We start from the raw sequence: 5,275 nt of genomic DNA, 5'->3' as shown, positions 1-5,275 counted from the left end.
ACGCAAGCCTTGAGCTGAAGAGCTGAGGGACAGTGCCCAGGCCCAGACTTCAGGCCCCACGACTGGACCAAAAAAAAAAAAAGAAAGACATAGAAGAAGATAACTTGTTACAGAGTTTTTATAATTAGATTATGTTGAACATGTTTTCACACACACACTTTTAAACTAAAGTTCTAAGATGCACTTGGGTTTTTAAAAAATGAAAATCGGCTATACGTTTTTTTGGAATTCCAGTGACAAAGTGATATTTTTTTCCCAATATGATAAAACCACGTGGTCAATGTCAGAATAGTAGGTAATACCAAACAAAATGCAAGGCAAATTTTGACACACAGAATTTCAACCCTTAAACAAACATTGATAACAAGAGCAGAAAACCTTTAAATCAAATTTGGTGATGAGGTGGATTAGTATATGAATTAAATATTTTAACCCTTAGAAGAGTTAAGAGGAGAGGGGAGTAAAGTTGGTGGATTAATGGGGGTTGTAGAAAAACCCATCATGTGGTCTTAGTCCCCCCAGAAAGAGTGTCTTGTACATCTCATTGCTACAATGGGTCAACCTGTATCCTTTCCTTGTATCTTAAATGAAGAAATGCTGGCTTGATTTATGTTGATTCTACTTGTGAGACACACTTAAAATCACTCGCCAAGTCCAAAAGCACACAAATGAAATGCATCTTTTGTCAGTTGGTATAATTGTATTCTACACATTTATTGACAGGATACAAATTATTCTCAAATTTTAATACATTACAAATATTTTTTCTTATTTTCGTGGCCAGGAAATGCAAGACCTCGGTCAGCATTTCTCACTTTAGACTTATCACATGGGTTGGTTAAATATTGACCTGAGCTCCAGTATTCTGTGGACTCACTCATTACTTAGGAATTGATACTGGCTGTTGGAAAAGAGCTCAATGAAAGATGCCGTGTAACTTTATTCTTTACCAGGATATTCTCCTGCTGTTTTGGTTGTTGAGAGTGTCTACAAGAGCAAGCATTCCGTGGGGAACAAGGAGACACCATATAACCTATACTTACTGAGATTTCTGGGTGATTTGCTATCACTTGTACTGCATTTGCAAGTCGAATCTGTCAAAACTTACCAGTTTTAAGAGATAAGAGAAGTGCTAAAAGAACTCTTAGAGACAAATATATCTTCAACGTATTTGGTTCCAAGCATTCCGTCTAGGGCATATTGAACAAGTAGTGAAAATTGTGTTGGCTGTATCTATGCGTCTTTCTCCATGTGTGCATGTATACATGTGTATATGTATGTGTGTATTTGTATGTAGAGCATATACATGTGTACATATATAAGGGCATATACACACATATATGCATATATAAATAAATATACATATATAAATATATGTACATATATTTATACATTTCAGGTGTTTAGTGATTTAATCTAGACTTCCCAGCACATTGTCATTCTCACAAAGTGTACATGATAAACTGCTCTGAGGATCTGTGCTCACTTCCCCCACTTCCTTGTTTTCCATCCCTGTGAACAACTTCAGCCTACTTTCCATAGGATAGCTTTGTTTTTGTTACTTACTGATAATAAAAGGAAAAGGTTGCTTGTAAAAGGAAAAGATCTTTAGGACACAGGTTAAAAGTATCATATCCGTCCCAATGATTCCTATGAGGAAAATTTGTAATAGTACTAAAAGTCAACAGGAATTCCTAGATCTGTTGTTTTGCCATTTAGAATGGCAAAGGATAATATCACGTCACTCTTACAACTCTTAAAGAATGCAAGGGTAACTGATGGTCCCTATCATGTTCCCAAAATCCCAGTGGGTCCTGAAGGATAATAGTAGCCCAGCAGAAATTCTACGTAGCAGACATGGAGCATGAAAGAGAAAGAGAGGAAATAAGAGAGAATGAAAGAGAGAAATATCATAATAGTGAAAGTGCATAACAGATAAACAAGAGCTGTATGAGAATATTCATACTGCTATCTTTAGTCTCTACATGTACATTTGAAGGTATTTGATGTATGATAACCCATCAACACCACTTTCCTCAGCACCACATAAGCAGAAAAAGATGGAAGTGGTGCTGTGGCTCAAGTGGTAGCAATAGCCTTGAGATGAAGAGCTGAGGAGCAGTACACAGGACCCAGAGTTCAAGGCCCACAACCAACAGAAACAAAACCAAAAACCTAAACACAAAAACCGTCTCTCAATTTTGTGGCCTCAACTCTGTAAAACCACTGCTTCAGCATAGGGCTAAGATTTATGTGTGGACATTTATCAACACTCCTGATTCAAACTCTACTTGAGAAAATTTTAATCAATATTTTGTTCTTAATTTTGCTCTTTGTAAATTCACATGCACCTATAAAAAATGGTATGGCCATCCCAGTAACATTCTCAAAGTATCTCGTAATGATGACTTACAAAAAGTTGTATTATATTACAACAAGGAAAACAATGCTACAAATAAAGAAAACCAATAATTAAATATTAATGATTGATAAAATAAAAACCAAATACCATTGTTTCCAGTATTTGAAGTGTACTACATATTAGATTTTACTATTTTCTCATATTCCTGTACATTTAAAACTGGCTAAGATTATGATGTTCAACAAGAGTTTTATAGGCTATGAGTAGTCTTTAAATTTACCCTCTAAGATTACTATTTATGTCTCATCTCATCATCTGTATATGGTTTATATAATCATTTTTGTTCCTCGCTAACATATAAAGTAAGGAAGCCCTAAAGTTTTAACAGAAACTGTGTAGTTAACAAAGTCTTAACTCTTCACTGTTTCTTCATACAAAGACTTTGCAACTTCTCATTAGTAAATTTTCTATAAACTCTGAATTGCACATACTTAGTAGTATATGTCTGCTACCATAAATCTTAAATACTTTATAGAAAAGATATATGACCTACCAAACAATCTTAATTTTGGCATATAAGCAAATTCCCAAAATTAAACATACTTAAAACATTAAAACTTTAAAAAAAATTTAACACTTGCTGCAGTGTTCATTATGATAGGTGCCTTGTATAGAATAATTGAATTCCTCCCCCTACACATCTGTTGAACAACAAATATGTGGAATTATTTTGTTTTTGACATATCAATCTGGACTTTAGTCTTAAATGTGTGCTTATGTAAGAAATACATGGTTCTAAAATTTCACAACAATTCTTTTGAACTTACTTTTTGTTGAATTGTCTAGTTTAAGAAAATCAATTCCACTTTATATATAAAAAATGTTCTGTGCTCAATTCAGCAGCACATACACTAAAATTAGAACAATACAGAGAAGATTAGCATGGTCCCTGTGCAACTATGACACGCAAATTCGAGAAGCGCTCCACATTTTTACAATAACAGATGCTGGAGGGGATGTGGCCAGAAGGGAACCCTACTTCATTCTTGGTGGGAGTGTAAACTTGTTCAACCACTTGGAAAGCTGTATGGAGGTTCCTTAGAAGGTTCCACATAGAGCTCCCGTATGACCCAGCAATCCCACTTTTGGGCATTCACCTAAATAGTCAGCAAAAAGACCATATGAAAATTATCAATACAATTGTGTTTATTGCAGCATTATTTCCCATAGCTAAGATATGGAACCAACCCCTATGTCCCTCAGTAGATGAATGGATCAAGAAAACATTGTGAGTTTGTGTGTGTGTGTGTGTGTGTGTGTGTGTGTGTGTGTGTGTGTGAATTCTATCGTCCATCAGAAAGAATGACATCGCCCAATTTGTTACAGAATGGAAAGACTTGGAAAAATTATATTAACTAAAATAATCCAAGTCCAAAGAAACATCGGTCACGTGGTATCCCTTATTGGCAATAATTAATATATGTCGTGGATAAGCAGAAAATGTCAAAAGCTATGTGCATAGGAATAGATAAGGTGATGTTAAGCTAACTGAACCCCAAGATAGGGACACAAGTGGTTTTTTTTCTTGCTGTTGTTTCTAAAGTATTTATAATGTACGATGTGATTTTTTTTTATTTTTATATGGTCCTCCCACACAGAAATAAACATTTTTTACAGTCAACCTTGAAAAGCCATCTTGATAGACCATTTCTGTAAGTGGTAGCAGAATATTATTGATGGCTTTGCAAGGATGCCAGATTGCCTCATTTTGAGACAATTAAAACAGAAATTTAGTCAGCTGTTTTTGTATCATTAGGACAAAAACCCATTGACTCTAGTCCAGGTGATCACTGCGACCCAGAGAAGCTAATATATTGACTAGTAATCCTAGACCTCTAAAAACAAAACAAAACAAACAAGTAAAAAAATCCAGTAAGCAAGGCAAGTCAAGGCTCCTATCACAGCCTACATGAAGTCAGGCAAAAAACTGAAGCTGGGAGTCATTTAGCTGAAAACTAATATATTTTTATGAGGCAGGCTGAAATTAAAGACTCCTGAGAGAGGGTAGGAAAGACTGATCAGAGGGACTAAAATTGGTCACACAAAGATTGGAATATAGAATTCCTTATAAAACAAATAAATCATAGAAAGCCTGTGCATGTAAGAACAACACAGAAGACCAATTCCAGAAATGCACAATTTCTTCGAGGTCAACTTAATGAATTATCAATGGAAATTTTTGAAATCTTAAATATTTGACCCATGTGGAAGAAGGACAATTGCTCAAGAGAAAGAAAAAGTCATCACACTGTTAGGAGGTCCAATATCACATTAAGAAGTAATCAAGCACAGATTTGTAATAAAAAGAGAAAGCAATTATTCGAAATGAGGGTTTCATTTGTTTTGATGTAAATGTTTTTGGTTTAGGTGCTAGCGATTACCATACAGTTGATCCAGTCCCACAGTTGAGTTGACATTGACTGCAGTATTTCCACAAGAAGGAAAAGAGAAAATTTACAAATGTCAGATCAAATGAGTTGAGGATGAAGTGTTCTAATAGTAATATCTGATGTTTAGACACAGGTGAAGAGGTGGATTTTCTTTTATAAAAATCCCCCATTTTTGCCTGGTGACAGCGGCTCACAGCTGTAATCCTAGCTACTCAGGAAGCTAAGATCTGAGGACTGCTGTTCAAAGCCAATTTCAGCAGGAAAGTCCCTGAGACTCATCTCCATTTAACCACCAGAAAACCAGAAGTGGTGATGTGGTTCAAAAGGTAAAGCATTCACCTTGAATTGAAGAGCTCAGGGACAGTGCCCAAGCCCAGGCTTCAAGCACCTCGAACAACAACAACAACAACAAGTCTCCCTTTTCTTGGACTGCCTACAGCTTTTCCTAACATTCAACAAAGAA

At 35.5% G+C, this 5,275-nt stretch overlaps 1 non-coding gene across 1 annotated transcript; it reads left to right on the top strand.

Annotated features, from left to right (window-relative positions):
• Positions 1–3,249: 3,249 nt before the first annotated feature.
• On the top strand, positions 3,250–3,356 carry LOC122126398. Its single transcript, XR_006150918.1, has one exon. It is a non-coding gene; the product is annotated as a U6 spliceosomal RNA (small nuclear RNA).
• Positions 3,357–5,275: the final 1,919 nt, after the last annotated feature.

The sequence above is a fragment of the Dipodomys spectabilis genome, unplaced genomic scaffold (assembly GCF_019054845.1).
Source record: "Dipodomys spectabilis isolate Male_0828 unplaced genomic scaffold, ASM1905484v1 ptg000276l, whole genome shotgun sequence".
NCBI lineage: Eukaryota > Metazoa > Chordata > Mammalia > Rodentia > Heteromyidae > Dipodomys > Dipodomys spectabilis.
The sequence above is the reverse complement of the archived record's forward strand: the minus strand, read 5'-3'. Positions and strand labels throughout refer to the sequence as shown.